The 25,467-nt window shown below is 45.5% G+C and overlaps 1 protein-coding gene across 4 annotated transcripts in view; it reads right to left on the bottom strand.

Moving 5' to 3' along the window:
* LOC137348252 (catenin beta-1-like) overlaps nt 1-25,162 on the bottom strand; it is a 62,219-nt gene extending 37,057 nt beyond the window's left edge. Inside the window, exons 1-2 of one of the 4 annotated variants that reach the window (XM_068013664.1) lie at nt 25,056-25,160; nt 24,236-24,389 (exon numbers count right to left, since the gene is read on the bottom strand). The gene's annotated coding sequence lies outside the window, so the exon portion shown is untranslated. The other 3 variants (XM_068013663.1, XM_068013665.1, XM_068013666.1) reach the window with 3 other exon arrangements.
* Between the last annotated feature and the right edge of the window lie 305 nt (nt 25,163-25,467).

Genomic DNA, 25,467 nt, shown 5'->3' with positions numbered 1-25,467 from the left:
GATTGAAGGAAGTTCATTGATGAAGCAGCTGAAGATGGTTGGGCCTAGGACACTACCCTGAGGAACTCCTGCAGTGATGTCCTGGAGCTCAGATGATTGACCTCCAACAACCACAACCATCTTCCTTTGTGCTAGGTATGACTCCAGCCAGCGGAGGGTCTTCCCCCTAATTCCCATTGACTCCAGTTTTGCTGGGGCTCCTCGATGCCATACTCAGTCAAATGCTGCCTTGATGTCAAGGGCAGTCATTCTCACCTCACCTCTTGAGTTCAGCTCTTTTGTCCATGTTTGAACCAAGGCTGAAATGAGGTCAGGAACTGAGTGGCCCTGGCGGAACCCAAACTGTACGTCACTGAGCAGGTTATTGCTAAGCAAGTGCCACTTGATAGCACTGTTGATGACACCTTCCATCACTTTACTGATGATTGAGAGTAGGCTGATGGGGTGGTAATTGGCCGGGTTGGACTTGTCCTGCTTTTTGTGTACAGGACATACCTGGGCAATTTTCCACATTGCAGGGTAGATGCCAGTGTTGTAGCTGTACTGGAACAGCTTGGCTAGGGGCGCAGGACCTAGAGCACAGGTCTTCAGTACTATTGCCGGATGTCTGTATTAAATAAAAGCCTCGACTTACCAAACCACGCTCTGCTTTCACTCTGTCTCTGGCCTGAAGCAGTGTTGTTGCAAAGGCTGAGTCAGGTCTGACTGCAGAAAGTTGAGTGTTAAGAAGAGGAGAGAGCAGGTACTGAAACCTGATGCATCAGCTGCTCAGCATCCAAACCAAAGAAACAAAAGGGGAAATGAAAACAGCAGAACAGAGAGCACGCACACAGTCTTTGAAATCTTTCGAAAAAGTCCAACCAGGAAAGGAAACATGAGATCATTTAGCATTTGTTGCCCCAATTGAATGGGTGTTTCTGAAGCTAATCAGACTCACTTGCCCCCACCCACAACCACCCAACCAGAGAATTTTCTATTAAAGTTGGAAGTTGCAATTCATCTCACCTCAGCTTCCATCTAGCATGCAATGAAACAGCTGGAGACCCAGCAAGCAGTGAGTCACTTACATTTTTAAGCAGTCTGTGCCCAAGGTTTAGATCTCATGGCAGGACGGCCTTTTAAAATAAGAATTGGGTCTCCGTGGGGAAGGGGGACACTGCATGTCCACATCTTCAGGCAAAGTGTCCCACTCCCGAGGAGCTGGAACTGAACAGCTCTTGTAAACAAATCAGAGGATTCAGGTTCAGATCCTCAACTCTAGGCTGACACTTCAGTGCATGAGTGCTGACCTTTCATTTGACATATTTAACCTAGACCCCATCCGCTGATGGCCCAGGCAGATGATAAAGCTGCCAAGGCACTGTTCACTAAAACTTGCAGAATGGGCATATAATTAATAAATGATTTACAACATTAATGAGTGTGAAGCATTACATTTTGGCAATAAAAATAAGGTCACATTATTTGGAAAATAATCTAAATGGGATAGAGGAGCAAAGGGATCTGAAATTACAAATACACCACACTAAAAGTAGCCACAGAGGTTAATGAAGCCGTTAAAAAAAAAACATAAACCGAGCCAGAGTGTTTATAGAATTGAATAATAAAGAAATTATGCTAAACTTCTATTGAGCTTTGGTCGGACCACACTTGGAATACTGTGTGCTGTTTATAATATGGTGACCAGATCTGAATAGGAGGAGTACTGGAGAAGGTGCAAAAAAGATTTACAAGGATACTGCCAGAACTGCGAGATCATTCTCATTAGGTTTGGATTGAAGGGCTGGGTCCCTTTTCTCTTGAAAAGAGAAGGCTGAGAGGTGACCAAAGAGAGATCTTTAAAATTATGAAAGGTTTGGATAGAGTAGACACCGAGTGTTTCCACTTGGGAAGAAAAAAACTAGAGGCTAAAAACAGTCACCAAGAAATCCAATCATGAATACAAAAAACTTCTTCATCCAGAGAGTGGTAAAAATGTGTTACTTGCTACCACAGGGAATAGTTGAGGTGAATAGAATAAATACATTTATGGGGAAGCTGGATTAACACGAGGGAGATGACGAAGGATGGAAGGAGGCTCGGGAGTATAAATTCCAGCATAAACTGGTCAGGCTGAATAGCCCATTTCTGTGCTTTTAATTTTATGTAGTTTAAACAAACAAATTCATTGCAAGAAACAGACTAACTGGCCACCCATTGCATTACTTGGGATCTTGTGCTCAAAGTGTCTATGTTCACCTACAGAACAATCACTGGACTCGACCATGGAGCACTGCACATGGAGCTTTTTGGTTGTCTTGGCAGACATCGGGAGGGAACGCAGGAATGGCAGGGCTGCTCAGCCCTTCGAGCCTGTCCAGTGTTTCTTTTCTACAAAAAAAGGGAATGCCAGGGGCTCATTAAACAAGAGCTGTAAACATTTTCCTCCTGGTACGAGTCACCCAGAGAGTGCAAGCTCACACTCTTGTGTCACGTATGCAAGGACCAGATAACTACTGCACTAGACTCCTAGGGAAGGAGGGAGGGAGGGACAGACACAGATGTAAATGGGAACTCTTTGGCAATTGCAATTTGGCTCCAAGGCAACGACTGGATGAGAAGAAGAATTGGAGACAGAGTCTATGATTTTCAGCACGGCATTGCACTGCTCAGTTAATCACAAATTCTGACTCACATTGATGGGGTCTAGTGAGTGGATTTTCAGTAAGGGTTGGAATCTGTCCAGCATGATAATGGGTTTGTGCACGTTTGTCACACCAAAATGAAAAGGGAAGTCAGAGAAGCAAGTTGAAACCACAGCTACTCGGAACATAACACAACACTGTCCCTGAAACACTACCCAATGGGTCCAAGCACAATCTTATGTTCAAAAAATCTTCAGTTTTTGGAAAAGGGGCACATACTTTGCAAGAGACAATAATTCCTGCAAGCTTAAATTAAATTTTATTTCAATTTTAAAACTGTTTGTTGTTACAAGTGTAATAATTTAAGCTTGGCTTTGTCAATACCACTCATGCCTGTCAGAAGGTTGTGTGTTCAAGATCAAAATCCTGGGGGTCACCTTTGACGAGAAATTGAACTGGAGTAGCCATATAAATACTGCGGCTGCAAGAGCAGGTCAGAGGCTGGGAATTCTGCAGCGAGTAACTCACCTCCTGACTCCCCAAACCCTGTCCACCATCTCCAAGGCACAAGTTAGGAATGTGATGGAATATTCTCTGCTTGCCTGGATGTTACAGCTCCAACAAGACTCAAGAAGCTCAACACCATCCAACACAAAGCAGCCCGCTTGATCAGCACCCCATCCACCACCAACATAAAGCAGCAGCAGTGTGTACCATCTACAAGATTGTTACGACCAGGTGAGAAAGGGGTCCAGGGTTCCCTCTCAGCCTTCACCTGGTCTTACTGTAACAGGGTTTAATTTTAAACACACCGTGTTTTGAGCTCTCCCTTGGTGAATCCTTGTTCACTGCTTTCCAATTATAAGGCAAAGAAACCAGCACAAACAGGCTTTCTTAGGTTTAAAGAAGAAAAGTTGAAATTTATTAAACTTAACCTCTAATTCGGTTAACGCCTACGGATACACGCGAGCCCCACGCTAGCATTGCATATGCAATGCACACATGCAAATAGAGAGAGAAAAGAGAAGAAAAATAAAGTGGAAAACATTTGAGGCAATATCTGAAGAGTTTTTATTACGGTTCTTCGAACTCACTGTAGAGTCCCTGATTGTAGGTAGATCTTGCTTTTCGTTGGGGCCTAGTATTCTTCTTAAACCTTGTTCGCTGTAGGAGACTTTTCTCTCCTGAGGTTCATGTGCCTTCAGTGGATTCAGAGGCTTGTGAGAAAGAGATGGGAGCAGACAGGAGAGAGATCTTCTCAGTCCAGGAGCATTCTGTTTTCTACCCAAACTGTTTGTACAAATTCCAAAAAACTCAGGTTGCCCAGCATGTTAGTCATGTGACTAGCTGGTTTGACCATGTCCATTTGCGTATTCAGCCATCTTAGCAGTCAACCTGGAATGTGAGTTCCCCCACCTTCAATGTCTAGTGATCTAAAGTCCATTGTGGGTTGAATGTGTCAGGGAATGGCTGCTTTGTCCTTCCAAACACTGTCTGTTAATATGCAAATGTCTTTTCCAGCCACGGCTGATCTGTTTAACAAGTCATTTCTTCACTCCAGTAACAGTTTAAAATCAATATTCATGACAAAATTAATGTGCCTCATTCTTAGCAGGTGGGGCCTAGCATGACAAGATGCACTGCAGAAACTCACCAAGGCTCCTTCGACAGCACCTCCCAAACCCGCAACCTCTACCACCTAGAAGGACAAGGGCAGCAGATGCATGGGAACACCACCACCGGAAAATTCCCCTCCAAGTCACACACCATCCTGACTTGGAACTATATCACCGTTCCTTCAATGTCGCTGAGTCAAAATCCTGGAACTCTCTTCCTAATAGCACTGTGGGTGTACCTACCCCACATGGACTGCAGTGGTTCAAGAAGGCAGCTCACCACCACCTTCTCAAGAGCAATTAGGGATGAGCAATAAATGCTGGCCTCACCAGCGATGCTCACATCCCAAAAATGAATTAAAACAAAAAGCCCCACTCTAGAGCCCATAACCCAGGCTAGTACAGAGGGAGTGCAGCACTGTCACAAGTGTCATGTGTCAGGTGAAATGTAAAAGTTCCTATGGCATTATCCAAAGATCAGGGGAGTTCTCCCCAGTGTCTTGACCAACATCTACCCCTCAACCAACCTTGCTGTGCATAAACAGCATGTCATGTTTCCCATATGACAACAGTGACTACACTTCAAAAATACTTAGTAGCTGTAAAGAAATTTGGGATTTTTTTTTTTTTTTAGAGATACAGCACTGAAACAGGCCCTTCGGCCCACCGAGTCCGTGCCGACCATCAACCACCCATTTATACTAATCCTACCCTAATTCCATACTCCTACCACATCCCCACCTGTCCCTATATTTCCCTACCACCTACCTATACGAGGGGCAATTTACAATGGCCAATTAACCTATCAACCTGCAAGTCTTTGGCATGTGGGAGGAAACCGGAGCACCCGGAGGAAACCCACACAGACACAGGGAGAACTTGCAAACTCCACACAGGCAGTACCCGGAATTGAACCCGGGTCGCTGGAGCTGTGAGGCTGCGGTGCTAACCACTGCGCCACTGTGCTGCCCATGTCCAGAAGTTGTGAAAGGCGCAAAAGAAATGAAAGTCTTGTTTTTTTAAAAACAGAGACAGTTAGTGAGGAGACTAGCACAAGGTCCAGGAGGAGCAGATGATCTCACTGCATTGCAGAGATCTGGATCATTCCAAAAGACACTGTTTATAACAGGTTAAGCCAGCACCTACACACCTCTACCCACACACACAGCAGCTTCTGCCGACACTACACCAGACACCCAGCTGTTCCCCACTACCTCTTAATCTACACACACTAGTCATCATCGCAAGCCTTCCACCAGTCATTTATATTTTCAAGTACACCTGGTCCCCTGGTTATCCAACAAATATTGAGGATAAAAGGAGACTGGGAAAAGCCAGAAGCAGAGATCATCTCTGGTGCATCGATAATGTGACACCGGGACCCCTGCCTCCAGTGGCACCTGGTCAGCACCTTACACCCAAAACACAAACTACTGAGCATCTTCCAAAAGGGATAAACTAATTGACTGAGTAGCCACACTACATGAAGAGACCAAGAATGTGCCTCTTTCAATCCTTGGTTTCCATCAAGTTATTTTATTTGAAGTGGGTGGGACTCTATAATTGGCTCTCAGTGCCCCTCAGCCAAGGAGGGAAGGGGAAAGAAAATGAAACTAGCCAGGGTATCCACACCTGATCACCATCCAGTGACCACTGCTGGGAATTGTGCACAGCTCCCCATGGTCAAACAGTCAAGGAACATTCACCACTTAGGTTCATGGAATGAATGGATAGTTGGAGGAGATGCTGCAGTGCTGGGGCTGTCTGCCAAGCTGCTCTCTATTAACAGTCCATGCCTTCAGGAGAGAAAAGGAGCAAATATCTCGGGAAGAGAACCTGTTTGCTCTTAGCACTGAACAGGAAGTGGAACAGTAGATTACAGCCTCAGATGTGCCACAAAACCTCAACACCAAAAGTCATAACAAAGGTCTTTTTTTTTTTTGCTCGTATCCCATTTGACAGAAACTGCTGCAATTCCAGGTCGAGCAGTTTGCTGCAGAAAGGAAGCTTTGATTATGGTTCTATTGCAGTCAGAACTGGGACAAAAATCCCAGGACAGTGAGTCATTGAGCAAAGTGTACACACCCAGCACTGATACTGGGGATGCGTCACTGCATTGGGAGTCGGAAGGTGACAGAAACTCAATCTGTAACTCAGAAATGATTAAGCGAGAGAGGAGGCAGGTCGACAGGAATTCTAACAAAGTTCTAATCTCAACACGACCATAACAGGAGGTTACAGCTTGGCTCAAATGCTGCAAGGACAGGACAAGTGAGTGACATCACAGTGCAACATGCCTACATAAACTGATCTACAGAAGATTGTCCTCAGCTGTACACTAACCTAGAACCGGTTACAATTTATACAGGAGGCAGCCTCCCACAGAGCACTTTAAACACATTCCAGGCAAGTTAAAAGGGTGATTAATGCTAACTGCAAGGGGTGAGCAGTTTTACTGAAAGCTCTGTGAGGCGAATGGAGGGGGTGGAGGGAGGAAGAGAGGGGGGAAAAAAGAGAGAAAGAGAAAAATAAAGAAAAACAGAGAGTGAGAGCGCCCACGACTGTCCACAGGAAGGTAATGATGGGTCAGGTCATGCAATGGCAGAGTGTCATTATTCAGGATAACAAAGGATATCAAGGCTGATGCCAGAACTTAGAAGATATAAATATCAGGAAAGACTGAACAGGTTGGGACTCTTTACTCCAGAACAGGGTGACCTGATAGAGATCTTTAGGATTATGGTTTAACAGGGTAGTTATAGAGAAGGTACTTCCACTTGTGGGAGTGACTTAAATAATAAATCAAATCGGGAACTCAGGGGAAACTTCTTTACCCAGAGAGTGGTGAGAATGCAGAACTCACTACCACAGGGAGTGCTGAGGTGAATACTAGGAGTACATTTAAAGGGAAGCTAGATAAACACAAGAGGGAGAAAGGAATAGAAGGACATGTTGATAAAGTCAGATAAAATACAGTAGGAGGGGGTTTATGTGGAGCATAAACACCAGCATGGCCCAGTTGAACTGAATGGCTTATATCTGTGCTGTAAACTCAGTAATTCCATGTAACTGACAATGGCATCTTCAAGCCCCTCCTACAGGTGCTCAGTCACATCCATAAAGGAATCAAGGTCCGTGTGTTTAGAATCATATAAAGTTTAAGGCACAGAAAGAGGCCACTTGGCCCATCGTGTCTGTCCCGGCCAAAAAACGATCCATCTGTTCTAATCCCACCTTCCAGCATTTGGTCCGTAGCCCTGCAGATTACGGCACTTGAGGTGCATATCCAGACTCCTTTTGAATGAGTTGAGGGTCTCTGCCTCAACTACCCTTTCAGGCAGTGAGTTCCAGACCCGCACCACCCTCTGGGTGAAAAAGTTGTTTCTAATTTTTCGACCAATCACTTTAAATCTATTCCCCCTCATCACTGACCTCTCTGCTAAGGCGAATAGACCTTCACTCTATCCAGGCCCCTCAAAATGTTGTACATTCAATCAGATCTCCCCTCAGCCTTCTCTGTTCCAAGGAGAACCACCCCAGCCTATCCAATCTTTCCTCATTGTTGCATTTTTCCAGTCCTGGCAACATCCTCGTAAATCTCCTCTGTACCCTCTCTAGTGCAATTACATCCTTTCTGTAATGAGGTGACCAGAACTGCACACAGTACTCAAGTTGTGACCTAACCAATGAGTTATACTGTTCCAGCATAATCTCCCTGCTCTTGTATTCTATACCGCAGCTAATAAAGGAAAGGATTCCATATGCCTTCTTAACCACCTTATTGACCTGTCCTGCTACTTTCAGGGATCTGTGGACATTCACTCCAAGGTCCCTCACTTCCTCCACACTTCTCGGTATTTTCCCATTAATCGTGTATTCCTTTGCCTTGTTTGACCTCCCCAAATACATCACCTCACACTTCACCAGGCTGAACTCCATTTGCCACTTTTCTGCCCATCTGACCAGACCATCAATATCTTCCTGCAGCCTACAGCTAACTTCCTCGCTATCTACCACACGGCCAATCTTTGTGTTGCCCGCAAACTTCTTGATCACGCCCCCTACATTTACGTCCAAATCGTTAATATATACCACAAAAAGCAGGGGACCCAGTACTGAGCCCTGCGGAACGCCACTGGAAACAGCCCTCCAGTCGCTAAAACACCCGTTAACAATTACCCTTTGTTTCCTGCCACTGAGCCAATTTTGTATCCACCTTGCTGCATTTCCCTGGATCCCATGGGATTTTATTTTTTTAACCAGTCTGCCATTTGGGACCTTGTCAAAAGCCTTGCTAAAATCCAGCTAGCCCCAGACACACACACACAGACACACACACACAGACACACACAGACACACACAGACACACACAGACACACACAGACACACACAGACACACACAGACACACACAGACACACACAGACACACACAGACACACACAGACACTACAATGCACTCGCTTCCTGTCCTGATGAACTTAGTCACACACGCTGCTGCTCTCATTTGTCTACAGTTCACTATTCTACAGTTCACTATTCCAGTATTGTATGCAGGCTGTCTCACAGTAACCTCAAAATCTCAAAGGCTCATCTTTCTGCTTGGATTCAAAGCAAAAATGCCTCAACTTTCAAGTTCTTGTGGGGCACATTCCGCTCAATTGTTAGATTCCCTGGCCAAGAGTTGCTGCTTTGGGAGTGATCACTGATCTGGGTGTAAATTGTGCTCATTTTCACAAGTGCTTTCTTTTGACTTATTCTTTTGAATATCAGCGTCCCGAAATCAGATGGAGTCAGACGGCTCAGTGGCTGGCACTCTCACCTCTGAGTCAGAGGTCATGGGTTCAAGTTCCACACCACGGACGACCACAAAATCAAGGCTAACACTTACACTGCAGTACTGAGGGAGTGTTGCACTGTCTGAGGTGCCATTTTTCAGATGAGATGTTAAACCGAGGCCCCATCCATCCCCAAAAAGATCAATCAGGCATGACGTTTGAAGAGCAGAAGAGTTCTCCCCACTGTCCTGGGACAATATTTATCCATCAACCAACATCACCAAACAGATTATTTGGTCATTAAAACATTGCCGTTTGTGGATCTTGCTGTGCACAAATTGATTGCCACATTTCCTACATTACAACAGTGGCTACATTTCAAAAGTATTTCATTGGCTGTAAAGTGCTTTGGGATTTCTGCTGCTTACATACAATTACACTGTATAAATGCAAGTTATTCCTTCAAATCCTCCTTAGAAAGACAAGAAAGATTTTTAATTGTGAATTAGCTGTACATCAAGAACATTGTAGCAAGCTCCTGCATCTCTGCTTACCTTCGTGACATTCTCACTGCCTATGATGGTTAAAGTCTAGAGATGGCAATTTACTTTACCACTCAACTATTTCTTTCCATATCGAGGTCAGACAAAGGCCTAAAACTGCCAAATTCAGGGCACCAAGAATGGGAATGATAACGAGATTAAACTAGGAGTCAGTCCTTGGTGCCAACAAATGCGTGCCCCAAAGAACTGCAAATTGTGGAAAACTGAGAAGAATTAAGGAGTTGAGGTGCCCCCACACAGTGTAGGGACAGGAGCATGAGGATTGTGAATAAATCGGAATTACACAAGAGTTCCAACGGAATGTTTTCAAATTACACTTCAATCATGAACTGTAAGCATGTCAGACAGTGGGAGTGAGGAAGACCAGCCTTGAGAATGGCAGCTTCCTGCAAAGGGGCTCAGATTAGCAACTAATGCTCAGTTAAAGGAGCAAAAGTAATTTAGGAATCCTGCTTTGGAAGGCACAGATCCTTCTAAACAGAGCAATGAATCTGGAATTCACAATCTCCAGCACATCCCAGATGCGCATTCCGGGAATAGCAATTGTCAGATGTAACTAGCAGACAAGTCGCCAAACCCACCCGCGTCTGAGCTAGATTAAACATGATTATGTGCAGCACAAGGACACTGTTTCTAACAAAGCACCATCACTTACAGATTGTAAGCACAAACAGAACACAAAAGGAACACATACCAGCCTTATGCCATCTGCTTAGGGCAAATACCAAGACACTTCGATCAGGCAGCTTGATACAGCAGGGAAATCTAGAACTCTGACTTTCCAGCAACATATTGCCATCAACATGCATTATATAGAACCCTTCCCCATAAAAGAGTACCTCAACACAGAGCTGGGGGCAGAAAAGAGAGGGGGGGAGGGAGAAAGAAGAGAGAGAAAGACAGGGGTAGAAGGGAAAGAGCACACTCAAGACAGACAGACATAGCAGAAAAGATGGGAAGAGGCTTTTTGAAGGGAAAGGGGGAAATGGTTTTGGGAGTTCAAAGGGAAGGGTACAGGGACCAGATATAGGTGAACAATAGAGTGAGGAATGAGAAGGGGGTAAGGAAATGAGCAGGCAGAGGAGTTGGGTGGGGGGTGCAGGGGGAACATGCAGCTGAGAACAATCGCTAGCTGAGTAAGGATGAGACCATGGAGAAACAATAAATGCACTGGGGTTTCAGTAGTGTGCACAGCAGCTCGTGCAGATTCCACCCCGAGTCCCAAATCAGCAAACAGGCTGATCTCATGGCCTCAATAGAAATTTAAACATTGAGGAAACTTCCAACAGATAATTACATTAAAACCTCTGCTACTTGAACTAAAATGGGATCCCTTTTCTCAGGAGACACCTCAGGGCTGAACAACAGTAATCTTTCATTCCCGTTCAAACCCAGTGGCTGTAGCCACCTCTAGTTTGTCCACTGAAACATCGTCTCGAGGAAACGCGACTGAACAGTCTACTGCTTCCAACACCAGCTGCCACAACAACCTCCCCCACAAACCCCTCTCCAACACTAGCACAATATCAGAAGTTGTGGAGTGGTGGGGTTCCACAATAAGCCCCCTTCCCACCCAGGATCCATTCTCTCATCACACACAGTACACTGCTGTGTCTCCACTGTCAAGTATTGCTGTGTACGGTCTTCATGGATTTTGCATGGAGCAGGAAGGAACCCAACCCACAATTCCTGATCACTCTCCAGTGACTCCCAGTAAAAGCTGAGTGTCTCTGGGTATTGTTGGAGCAGCACTAGGCTCTGGGTGATTCCCCCCACAGTCAAACATCTGGCCCAACCTCACCCAGTGGACAGGCAAAGATTACCCACGTGCAAGGTTCCAAAAGGGACACAAGAATCGGTAAAGGTGGGGAGAGCAGAGAAAACTGCGTGGGAGTGAATATTGACCACTCCGTGTTTGCTTAGGGTCCCATGCAATGTGTGACGAGCAAATCAGTATTCCACACCAGGCTATGGAAACTGGGTCAAATTACCATGTGACCCATGTAAATGACTGGGAACTGGTTGCTGAGCTGGGCTATTTCTGTACATTCTGAAAAATTTGTGTTATTCAAATTGTGTAGTCACAGCAATTACCAGCGAAAGATCAAGACACCCTCAAATATTCACTGAGGATGAGCGTGGCCTAATTAAATTTGACATCTTCAGGCCAAATCTTTAGCTTAACAATGAAATATTCAGTTACATTCTCCATCCAGGGCACACCCGTCCTTTCTGAATCATTCAGATCTTTATGAAGGGGTTTCTACCTTCTACCTCAACATTTTCCCCAGTATCCTACCTCTGGGGTATGGGTTCAAATATCCCCCAAGTAACTGTCTATCACAGGTGAACTCTGACAATGGGCTATTCGAGCAGGGAAGGAATCACAGTCAAACCCCAATCCTCGACTCATCCAATGTGCATGTTCCATCAAAAATAACTGGACAATAAGAAATGTAGAACCTGGGCTCATTTCCATCCATTCCCGTCTCCCTCTCCCACCCCCTCCAGAGTCACCAAGACTAATTAATCCAACTGAAAATCCAACCTTTTGCCTTCTGCCTTACTATTCCATCTCTACCAACTAAGCAATTAGGTGCCCAAATTTTATCCTTCACGCATCATCATTTGCATCAAATTTGAGAGCAGATAAAAATAAGTATGTACCTAGATAACCTCACACAGCCTAGTGAGAATTATAAAACACCTAAAAGATCAGGTGAGGGTGAGCTTAGATATCAGACTTACTTCAATATAGATGCTTCCAGCACAGTTAGAGGCCATTCAGACCATCGTATCTGTGCTAGCTCTGCTAGAGCAATCCAAAGCTAATCTCCATGCTTCTTCCACTTCAAATATTTATCCAATTTTCCCTTGAAAGATGCAATGATCGCTACAGCAACTAAACCTCGAGGCAAAACATTCCAACAACCCTGCGTGTCAACACATTTCTCGGAAGCTGAGCATTTTAAATTGGTAACCCCTCAACCAGAGAAAACACAATCAAAACACTTCATAATTTTAAAAACCTGAAATCTCCTCCGCCTTTCTGCTTCATTGGAAACAGTCCCAGTGTCTGAAAGCTTTCACTGTTACTACAGTCCCCCTTCCCTGAGGAATAAACACTGGACACTTCTCTAATGTCCTTTCTATAAATGAGACACCTAGAACTGCACACAGTACTCTACTCATTCCATTGAATGTTACATTCCGCAAGATGAGATTTGTTATTCAATTAAGTTGGATCATAGAATGAAACAGCACAGAAGGAGGCCATTCAGCCCATCGTGCCAGTGCTGGCTCTTTGAAAGAGCTATCCAATTAGTCCCACTCCTCTGCTCTTTCCCCATAACCCAGCTTCTGGTCATCTGTCCTAATGTTTCTAATGTGGCTTGGTGTCAAATTTTGTCTGATTACGCTCCTGCGAAGTGCCTTGGGATGTTTTACTACATTAAAGGCGCTATATAAATACAAGTTGTAGCTGTTGCTAATTTTTCTCAGTACAAGTTCAGAAACCTCAGACTGCTTGCTCCATCCCCTTCCTGCAAAGGAGTAATTTCAGGAATGAGAGTGAGTGGGGAGGGGGGTCCTACCACTATTCCCCTCTAAACTGTGTGGGTGCATTGGCCATGCAACAATCCAGAACATACCACGCCATGCAAACAGACTGCTCAGAGCAAAGACAAATTAGAGGGAACATTGTGTTTTGCCCATGGAGCGAAATTGGAAAAGCTGTGCATTCAGAAGAGGCACCAAGTTTCAAAGAGGCAAATAACTGGACCCAAGCAGCACGATATAAACAGCTGTGCCAACTCTTCACAGCTCTGAGCACAAGCTGTTTGTCAGCTGCAATTCCAAATGGTTTTGTAATTACTGTGGGGGTGGATCTGTAATATTATCGGTGTGTATAGGTTTTGGAGTCTCGTTTTGCTGGTTTTTTTCTGACAGGTTGCAGGCAAATAAATCTAGAAATGATTAGTCAAAGCAGCCAGTGCATTCGAACAGAGTGGGCGAAGGAGGGAGGTAGGAGAGGGGTGGGGGCAGCAACATGCTGCATTGTAAGGGGTAAGTGGCACAGGCAGAGATAGAAATGGGTTCATGGGGAGACGGTGGTGTAGTGGCAATGTCACTAAACTAGTAATCCAGAGGCCCAGGACAATGCCCTGGGGAGACAGGTTCAAATCCCACCACGGCAGCTGGTGGAATTTAAATTCAATTAATTAATAAATTCAATTAGTTACTAAAAAAAAAATATGGAATTGAAAGCTAGTCTCAGTATTGGTGCCATGAAACTATCATTGATTGACATGAAAACACATCTGGTTCACTAACGTCCTTTAGGGAAGGAAATCTGTCGTCCTGACCTGGTCTGGCCGACAAGTGACTCCAGACCCACAGCAATGGGGTTGACTCTTAACTGCCCTCTGAAACGGCCTAGCAAGACACTCAAGTTGTCAAGGGCAATTAGGGATGGGCAACAAATGCTGGCCTTGCCAGCGATGCCCACATCCCATGAAAGAATTTTTTAATTGCGGCAAAGCACCACCTCAGGTTTAGGGTCAACCTTCCAAAGCAGCACAGGAGGGAAGATTTATTTTCAAAGAGTCTTGGAGATAGTCCTTAGGTGAATGAACAAAGAAAGACTTGCATTTCTATAGCACCTTTTAACCTCAGGATGTCCCAAAAAATAGGAAATGCAGCAAGAAACTTGCACAAAGCAAGATCCCAAGAATAGCAATGTGATAATGGCCTAATAATCTGTTCTTAGTGATGTTGTTTGAGGGATAAATGTTGTCCAGGGCTCCAGGGAAAACTGCCCAGCTCTTCTTTGAAATAGCTGACCCAAGAGCTTTTACGTCCACTTGAGAGGGCAGAGGGGGCCTCAGTTTAATGTCCTAACCGAAAATCGGCTGACAGTGCAGCCCTCCCTCAGTACTGCACGGGGAGTGTTGGCTGAGATTTTGTGCTCAAGTCTCTGGAGCGGGGCTTGAACCCACAATCTTTGGACTCAGAAGTGTGGTCAATCTATGAGGTCCTGACTGCCCAGTCCAGAGGAGCTCCGGTGAGCTCTCTCCCGAAACAGAGTCGCAAAACGTTCAGTCTGAAGCTCAGGCACTGTGTGGGGGAGGCGGAGAAAAAGGGAGCGGCTTTCTGGAAAATTCTCACACTCGGTGCTTTCTATTGTAATTCTCGGGTCACGTGGGACACTATGGAAAACAACTCAACAAGCTTCGCAGGCCAAGGGCGGAGACTCCTACTTTAGCTGCTAAAACATGGAATGCATTTCGACCTAAAAATATCAAATGTCACCACAATAGAATAGCAATGTCAACATACCCTCAAAACACAATCACTTCAAAAAAACAAGGGAAGCTTCTGCACTTTGCCCTTAAACCACATAAATCACCTCAATCTGCTGCACTCAGTACACTTTCGCAAACACTTCACCCTGACTTACGATAGCCAGCTACAGGGAGCAGATGCAATTCACAAGATTTCTCAGCTACACTTCAAATGAAGTACTTCACTGGCCGTGTAGCTCTCTGGGACGTCCCAAGGATGTGAAAGGTGCTATATAAATGCAAGTCTTTTAGACCAAATTTCACATCCAGCAAGCACTGATTGTTTACGGGACATTTTCAGTTTACTTCCTGTTTCATTTCTCTATGAAGATCCATAAATAAATGAAAATCTCCAGACTTCCCCCCCCCCCCCCCCCCCCCCGCACCCCCGCCCACCCACCCCACCTCAGCCAAACACTGGTTACGTCAGAGACCAGTGAGGCCCAGTTTTTATCCTAGGTCTGTGCCAAGTGAGCAGACCTCAGCGGGTTAACACTACAATCAGTTCCCCTGGATCAGATAGAGTGAAAAAATACCAGCCAGGGTTCCCATCCCTGCCCAATAATCCTCATCTACGCCTCTGTTACCTCCAAACGATGGTTCTAATGCTCTCCTGACTGGTCACCCATCTTCCACCCTCCATGACTGTCAGCTCATCAGAAACTCTGCTGCCTGTGTCCTAACTCAGATCAAGCTCCAGTCACCCATCACTCCTGTGCTCGCTGACGTACAGTGGCTCCAATTCTGGCAGTGATTCAATTTAAATCCTCATCCTGGTTTTCTAATCCTGCCAAGGCCTTGCCCCTCCCTATCTCTAACCTCATCCAGCTGCACAACTCTCCAAGATAACAGCACTCCTCCAAGGCTAAATGCCTGCACATCGGATTTCCATCGCTCCACCACTGGTGCCATGCCATCAGTTGCCTCGACCCCAAGGTCTAGAATTTCCTGCCTAAACCTCTCCATCTCTCTCTCTTCAAGAGGCTCCTTAAAACCTACCTCTTTGACCAAGCTTTTGGTCACCTGACAGGAAACAAACTGTAGGAATAAACGGGTCTTTTTCTGAATGGCAGGCAGTGACTAGTGGGGTACCGCAGGGATCGGTGCTAGGACCCCAGCGATTCACAATATATATTAATGATTTAGATGAGGGAATTAAATGTAATATCTCCAAATTTGCAGATGGCACAAAACTGGGTGGGAGGGTGAGTTATGAGGAGGATGCAGAGAGGCTTCAGGGTGATTTGGACAAGTTGAGTGACTGGGCTAATGCATGGCAGATGCAGTATAATGTGGATAAATGTGAGGTTATCCACTTTGGTAGCAAAAACAGGAAGGCAGATTATCTGAAAGGCTATAAACAGAGAGGAGAATATGCAACAAGACCTGGGTGTTCTCGTACACCAGTCGCTGAAGGTAAGCATGCAGGTGCAACAGGCGGTAAAAAAGGCAAATGGTATGTTGGCCTTCATAGCGAGAGGATTTGAGTACAGGAGCAGAGATATCTTGCTGCAATTATACAGGGCCTTGGTGAGGCCACGCCTGGAATAATGTGTGCAGTTTTGGTCTCCTTATCTGAGGAAGGATGTTCTTGCTATAGAGGGAGTGCAGCGAAGGTTTATCAGACTGAATCCTGGGATGGCGGGACTGACTTATGAGGAGAGATTGAGTCGGTTAGGATTATATTCGCTGGAGTTCAGAAGAGTGAGGGGGGATCTCATAGAAACCTATAAAATTCTAACAGGACTTGACAGGGTAGATGCAGGAAGGATGTTCCCGATGGTTGGTGAGTCCAGAACCAGGGGTCATAGTCTAAGGATACAGGGTAAACCTTTCAGGACTGAGATGAGGAGAAATTTCTTCACCCAGAGAGTGGTGAGCCTGTGGAATTCGCTACCACAGAAAGCAGTTGAGGCCAAAACATTGAATGTTTTCAAAAAAGAGTTAGATATAGCTCTTGGGTCTAAAGGGATCAAAGGGTATGGGGCGAAAGCTGGAAAAGGTTACTGAGTTGGATGATCAGCCATGATCATAATGAATGGGGAAGCAGGCTCGAAGGGCCGAATGGCCTACTCCCACTCCCATTTTCTATGTTTCTATCTCACATGGTTCAGTGTCAAATTGTGTCAAATAATGCTCCTGTGAAGCACCCTGGGGCAGTTTATAGCATGAAAGCCGCTATATAAATGCATAAATTGTTGTTGGAAGAGCAGGACTGTTAGACAAGCAATCCCAATCGCCATCCATTAGCACTCAGGTGGTAAGGGAAGACACTGAGTGTCTAGGACAAGTCCATACTTTCAGGAGAGGAGGGGAAAGTGCATAACTCAGGAGAGTTTCCATCTCCCATGGGCAGGAATTAAGTTCCAGGAGATTGCACGGAAAGCTGTCCCACCTGGAGTATGGGTTGGATTTCTAGACACCGCAGTAAAAGAAAAACATCCGGGCATTTGGGAAGAGGAAGAGGCCGAGGCCATTCAGCCCCTTGAGCCATTCCCTTCGATCATGGATGATTTGTACCTGAAATCCATTTATGAGCCTTTGCTCCAAATCCCTTGATATTCTTACCCACCAAGATCGACTGAAGTCAGTCCTGAAAGCTGCAAATGACCCCCTGAATCCAGCCTTTCTGCAGTGGGGAGAAAAAGTTCCAGATTTCCTGACATAACCCTTGAATGGCCCAGCTCTAATTTTAAGGTCATATCCCCTTCTTTTTGATTCCTCCACCAGAGGAAATAAATACTTTCTCTCTCTATCCTCTCAATTCATTTTAACGTCTTAAACCCCTCAATTAGATCACCCCTTAATCTTCTAAACTCAAGGGAATTGAAGCCTAGTCTATGAAACCTGTCCTCAATTTAACCCTGTCAACCCTGGAAATTGAAGAGGGTGCAGCGAAGAACAAATAAACCGAGGGCTGGGATTAGTCCGTGTTTTGGGACGCGGCTATGGATTCTGGGAATGTTTACGTTGGGAAAGAGCAGGCTCAGGGGCTCATTTTAGGGGAATTAAGATCTTACAAGGGAAACTAAACAGAAATATGTTTCACTGTCGCAGACTCTACAACATCCTCAAACATGGAGAGAGAAGGGGAAAGGGCAAATTAGATTTAACTATTTAACATGGGGCAAGGAGTGTATGGAATGGGCAGTAAGTCAAGAGAGGGTGTTGGATAAGTACCCAAAGAGGAATTTGATAGTGGGAATGAGATGGTGGGGCTGACATTTTGTGGACACTGGATAAGCCACACCAGCTTTTTGCAAACCTGTCCATTCCCAGCCACAGGTCAGTGGGTAACACACTCATCTCAGACAGAAGGTTGTGGGTTCAAATCCCACTCCAAAGACTTGAGCACATAATCTAGGCTGACATTCTCAGTGCAGTACTGTCAGGGGTGCCATCTTTTGGATGAGATTTTAGTTTAGAGATACAGCACTGAAACAGGCCCTTCGGCCCACCGAGTCTGTGCCGACAGGTGGGGATGTGGTAGGAATATGGGATTAGTGTAGGATTAGTATAAATGGGTGGTTGATGGTCAGCACAGACTTGGTGGGCCGAAGGGCCTGTTTCAGTGCTGTATCTCTAAACAAACACCCATTTATACTAATCCTACATTAATCCCATATTCCTACCACGTCCCCACCTGTCCCTATATTTCCCTACCACCTACCTATACTAGGGGCAATTTATAATGGCCAATTAATCTATCAACCTGCAAGTCTTTGGCATGTGGGAGGAAACCGGAGCACCCGGAGGAAACCCACACAGACACAGTGAGAACTTGCAAACTCCACACAGGCAGTACCCAGAATTGAACCCGGGTCGCTGGAGCTGTGAGGCTGCGGTGCTAACCACTGCGCCACTGTGCCGCCATGTTAAACCAAGGTCCCTCAGCTGAACATAAATGATCCTAAGGCACTACTTCGAAATACAAGAGCAGTTCTCCCCCACGTCCTGGCAAATATTTATCCCTCAACCAATATTCAAACAGATCATTTGGTCATTATTACATTGTTCATGGGATCTTGCTGTGTGCAAATTGGCTGCCATATTTCCTACATTACAACAGTGACTATACTTCAAAAGTACTTCATTGGCTGTTAAAGGCGCCATATAAATGCAAGATTTTTTCCCCTTTGTAATTTAGTTTATAGCTAGAGTCATGAAGCAGCAGTTTACGCCAGGAGAGAGCAGACACCTTAGATTAATCATTTACTCTGTCCCCAGATGCTATTTATTGACCTGATTATGGGTGGGGCAGCCACAAGTTTTCAAACCTTCCCCAGTGATATCCCAGTTGTAAATACATTTTTAAAAAACCATGAATGACATCTTGTGAAACAGTTGCGATTTACTCACCTGTCGTCTGGCGTTACGTGACAGACAAGACTGATTCCATGGTCCTGGGAGCAGCCTGCCATCCCACAGCCACATCTGCTATTCGGTCATCAAGACAGCATGCAATAACTTGGTGCTTTTATTTATCATTTGCAGTTTCACCAACTGAACTTTTGCTTCCTCTGGTTCAGTGAAACAATCAGTGACATTCAGCTGGTTCCTGATCCAGCCATTGTGCTGCAGTCAACAGTAATTTGCTGTTAACCCTTTCAGGACCAATCATTGCCACCAGAAATTAAGCAGCTGCCATTCAGGGACACAAAGACTTGTATTTCTGTAGCGCCTTTCAAGATATTTGGATGTCCCAAGTGTTTTAGATCCGATGAAGTACTTTTTGAAGTGTAATCACTGTTGTAATGTAGGAAACATGGCAGCCAATTTGCACACAGCAAGATCCCATAAACAATGTTATAATGACCAGATAACCTGTTTTTAAGTATTGATTAAGTGGTGCCATGGGATTTTTACATTCACCTGAGAGGGGAAATGGGGCCTCAGTTTAATGTCCCATCTGAAAGGCTGCACCTCTAACAGTGCCGCACTCTGTCAGCGCTGCACTAGGTACATCAGTTTGGATTAGGTGCTCAAGTCTCCAGAGTCAGGCTTGGACTTTCTGACTTGGACCCACTGAACCAAGCTGATAAAAATCTGAACAGCCAGTTGGTCAGGATCAGTAGTCTGAGGCTCAACCAACCAGTCTGTGAACTGGCAGCAGACAATGTGGCATCAGTGCCCACCGGTCATCTTAAACATCACCACTCAGGAATCAGATTGCAGCGAAACACTTGTATAAAAAGTGTAAGATAGCACAAGACTGAATAATTGAACTTGGCAAAGCAAATGTTCATTGCCAGAAAAAGGGGGGGGGGGGGGGGGGGGTGGAAAGACAGAGAGACAGAAACATGCAGGTACCAATATTGCAGGAGGTAAAGAGAACAAACACAGCATACTTTCCTTGAAATAAAAGGAGTCCAGATAGGTTTAAGTTCCAAAAAACCCAAAGTCTGTTTGGGCTGTATATTCTCTTTATATATAAATCAAACTTCCTGCAGTCAAGATATTTGTAGTATGGGAGGGGCCACCAAGCTGAAGAGGCAGGGCTACAATTACTGGGGTAAAGAGATGGGATGGAACACATTTCAAATAGAAACTACTGAAGGCCATAAAACCACATCATCATCAGTGCAACCCGAGACTGTCACTCTTACTCTAACCGACACACAGTTTGCATGGATGGTTTAGATAGTTTGAGGCGAGTCCCTGGGAGCTGTTAAAAACATCCTAATCATACACATATATATCATTCATTATAGACAAACAAAGCAGAAGAATTACTCGGCCGGACTGTGGGGGGGGGGGGGGGGGGAAGTGACGGAGAGGCAGGGGAGACGGAGAGGCAGGGGAGACGGAGAGGCAGGGGAGACACACAAAGAGACACAGCGACAGATGCACACTCCACAGACAGACGGATGGACACATGCAGAGACAGATGTCGACTCGGACAGACAGGGACACACTCGGATAGAGACAGACAGGCAGGCAGACACGTACACATCCTCACACTCACCCTCCCCGACGCACACACCCCACCCACCCGCACCCCGACAACCACCCCACCCCCCCAACACACACCCACCCCGACAGACGCACCCGCACCCAACACACGCACACACCGATCACCAAAGGCAATGTCAAGGTAGATTAAGAGGCTTTTGAAGCTGGAGAGAGGTAGAATGGAAGGGAGTGAGGGAGAGTACAGCAGAGCAGGGTCTTTGATGACTCAATGCTCTCTCACTGGTGTGGGAGGGAGAGTGGAGACATCAACTCCTTTGTCTGGTTACAGAATAAAAGTCGACCAGGTAATAATATAAAAAAAACACAAAGAACCACTGTCGCACAGGAATGTGAAAAACTGGATTTATAAATATTCTGGGAAACAAGGCCAGCAAAAATGAGAAATTTGAACTCAGTGTTAACGTGACAGGTTGGAGCAGCCCAAGGGTTATTTTCTGGTTACACTCAAACCTGAAACAATCACACACAAATGCAATACTTGTGTTGCCTGTGGCTGCAGCTAATACCTGCACTTTGGGGAACCGTGCCACAGGTGGCACGGCATGAACTCATTGCCATCCAGAGTTAGTTGGTACAGGACTTTGGAAATGAGCTACACCAGAAGTCCCTACTTAACAAGTTGCTGTCATATTAACATTTTACAGCCTCCCCCCCAGTCTCAATAGGTGAATGAATTACTCAATCATACTGAATCACACACTCTAAGATGGCTCGAGATTCAGCCAGCGATGTTGCATTAGGGCAGCAAAGAGAATCACATCACCAGCCCCAGACGCTGATGAGAGAGAGAAAACTATGGGCATGATTGTTGTGCCAGCAATCATTTCTCAGCAGCAGCAGAGACAATATTTCAAATGTCAATGCTCTTGGCCTTTACTGAAGCGTGGGTGGCACTGTGTATCTGAGGGGAGGGGCAGCTTTATCAGACATTTGCTCTGTACTTTGCGATACAGACGTGGGGGTATCCAGACACTCAGATGGAAAATGAAAATACAGCCGAGTGTTTTATCTGTCCTAGTTTTGAATCAGATGTTTTGTGGCTAATTTTCTCAGGGACAAACCCAGGCTTAAGGTAAGAAACTGTTGTGTGCTCAAAATTATAACTGACAGAGTCTGAATCCTGGCTGTTACATCAATACTTCACGGCAGATTCATAACAACCTGCCTCCTAAATTGGATCAACAGGTTAAAAAAGCAGAGTTACACTGATTTTATACTGGGCCAGTGGGGTGCCCTATACAGACAACTACCAGGCACCAGCAAACTCAGAAGAATTCTGCTGTTCACACTAAATGCTTTTAAGCAGCACTTCAGGTATACAGTTTTAGTGAATCTGGTAAGTTTACTTTTGACTTGCAGCAGACACACAGATCAGGGGCATGTGGCACTAACATCTTACTTAGTCCAGTATAAAATCAGTGGCTTAAGCCTGGTCCATAGCCATACAGACCAGGTGGCACTGTTTGATCATCACCTCATTCCAACCACATACGACACTATACAAAGGCAAAATACTGCAAATACTGGAAATCTGAAATAAAAACAGAAAATGCTGGAAATACTCAGCAGCATCTGTGGAGAGAGAAACAGAGTTAACGTTTCAGGTCTGTGACCTTTCATCACTATAACTGGCTTGTGTTAAGCGAGGGTCAGTGAAAGGAAGGGATTAGGCCAACTTCCTGCCCATGATTCTGTGACTCCTGCACGACAGGAAAGATTAAATCACCTGCGACATTGCCCAGTGGGTCAGTGGAAACTGTGACAGCTCCTAAAGCTAGTGCCTGCAACCCACACCACCTGGACAATCTCATCATAATTCCCAATATCAATTATAGGAACATTTTCAAAATTAAATGTTGACTTAAAAAGCAGAACCAAAAATGAAGTTTGTGGACATAACTTACGTTAAAAAAAAATGAATTATATAAATCTCTGCTTTGAAACCATTCACTATTAACAAGTTAAAAAAAAGCAAAATACTGCAGATGCTGGAAATCGGAGATAAAAACACGAAATGCTGGAAATACTCAGCAGGTCTGGCAGCATCTGTGAAGAGAGAAGCAGAGTTAATGTTTCAGGTCAGTGACTATTCATCAGGGTTCTGCTAAAGGGTCACTGACCTGAAACGTTAACTCTGCTTCTCTCTCCACAGATGCTGCCAGACCTGCTGAATATTTCCAGCATTTCTTGTTTTTATTTCACTATTAACAGTTACCTGAGCAATAAACCAGCAGGCAATCATTGAGTCACTGCCTTTAAGAGAGAAAGGGTAAGCTACAAGATATTAAACATTCCGCTGTCTCACACTGAACCCAGCCACAAACCTTCCCCAAACTCCAGGCTCCACAAACAATGCAATCATTGAATGGCACAGCAAACAAAGCAGATTAATGCCAAACAGATGGGACAGTTACACAAAATCTTCAAATCCGTAGAACAGGTGAACAGCTGGCTATGGTAACCTGATCAAACCAGCTCACTGAACATTGACATGTTCACTAACCAAGCTTCATACACAGCCACATTTTCCCTGTCACACAGCTCTCAATGCAAGTAGCAACACAGAAACAGAAGATAAAGCACAGAAACAGGTCATTCAGCCCAACCAGTCTATGTTGGCATCTAGCCTCCACATGTACAAATCATTCTAATTATCTTTACATATCCAGCCCTCAAATCCCTTCAGCAACTTCCACCCAAAGAGGTTTCCCAAAGCACAACAGCAGGGCTGAATCCAAGGCCCCGGACAGAAAGATTAGAGGGAATTACAATAAACTCAGTGATGCTGTTTATTTACACTGTGCTACTACATAATCCACAGCCTCCAGGTGGCTATCCGCCACATATCCCTAACTTGATTGCCCTGTTACTGTACACAAACAATTCCAACTCCTGAAACCAATATTTCTCCAAAAATTTGCAAAAAAATGAAGCTCAATCACTAATCCTTCATTTGTAAAGTTACACAGCATTGACATATAAAACCAGGATAGCACCCAGACAGACAGAAAACAACACAGGCTATTCTTAGAGAGGCTACAGCTATACCCCTATTGAAACATGCAAAGTAGAGAAAAAAATTGAGGGCTCTGGGGAAGACCAGAGGAGTGGGTTTAATTGGATAGCTCTACCAAACAGCCAGCACAGGCAACAATGGGCACAAAGGCCTCCTTTTGTGATTCCAGGTTTCAACCATTCAGTATTGCCATATTTATGAGATCACCCCAATTACCTCCAGATCTCACCCTCCACTCCCTCATGTAAATCACCAGACAGCATCACCGAGAGTTCTTGCAATACTTTCTCCTTCAAGTATTTATCCGAAGCCCTTTTGAAAGTTACCACTGAATGTGCTTCCACCGCTCTTTCAGGCAGATTTCAGGTCAGCATCAGATAGTATTACCCTGCTTCAGTGACATGACCCTCTTTGGCAGCATTCAAGTCAATTTCAGCTTTGCTCGTCACTGCCAGTAAACCATTTTCCAACAGCAGATGTCTGTGAACCACGAAAAGGCTATAATTTAATATACAGAACATTAAAAAAGCTACTTGAACTTCACGCTGGAGACAGCATTCGCCTGCTACACTGCTCCGATCGCAGTCAGCCTCGATGCCTCCCCTAAAGGAGATCTTCACGATCACCTGGAGAAGCAGCTCTCCTCCGCCCAGACTGGACAAAGCTCCGCAGACGCTGCAGGACACAGGGTGTGGGGCACAAAACAAGGGAACACATCAGAACTTCTCCAACTCTACTCTTTAGGAACTGGAGCTAGAGGCACAGATCCAGACTTTTAAAAATCTGAGCCCTTAAAAGACGGGCAGTTTTCACGGGAATCCTGAATAATGTTCCCCTCCAACACACACCCCCCCCCCCCCCTCCCTCCTCCACCCCCCAACGAACCCCACCCAACAAAGACTATTCGACCTGGAAAACCCTGACAGTTCAGAGTGAAAACACCGAGAGAGAGTGAGCGCAGCGCCCGAGCCGGACACAAGGTGAGCGGGTCAACAACCGGAGCACATCCGAACTGAACACCCGGAATTGATCCGGCTTCACAGGTCCCGGACCCCCAGCCCGGGCTCCGCTTGCGGTCCAAAGCTGAGTCTGTAAAGAGTCAGCAGGGAGGGAGCCGCCTCCGCCGGCGGACATGGAACCCATTACCTGGCGAGCTCTGCCCGCGATTCCTTCCCTCTGGAGCGGCGCTATCCCAATCCGAATCCGACTCCCCGCCCGCCGCCTCTCCCAGAACAAAGAGGCGCTGGCACCGAATCCCGCGGAAACCCCGCCCTCTAGACACGCCCATTGGACAGCTGTCATGGATATACACACCCATTGGATCAGGCTGCTGTCAATCTAAGCGGTGACCCCAGTCTCATCGGTTCAATCATTGTCAATTATCACTGTGCCCCCCCCTTACAGGCGGGTGCAACCACCTTCTTCCGCCATTGATTGGTGGGATGTTGACAGTTTGGGCCTGTGATTGGTCCATTCCAATAACAATCAAACGTTGGAGGGGCGGGTCCACCCAAGCAAATGACTTTTGGATACTCTCTGCGGCTGCGCGAGGCCATAC

This window comes from Heterodontus francisci, chromosome 33, assembly GCF_036365525.1.
Source record: "Heterodontus francisci isolate sHetFra1 chromosome 33, sHetFra1.hap1, whole genome shotgun sequence".
Lineage (NCBI taxonomy): Eukaryota > Metazoa > Chordata > Chondrichthyes > Heterodontiformes > Heterodontidae > Heterodontus > Heterodontus francisci.
Note: the sequence above shows the minus strand (reverse complement) of the source record. Positions and strands in the feature narration are given on the sequence as shown.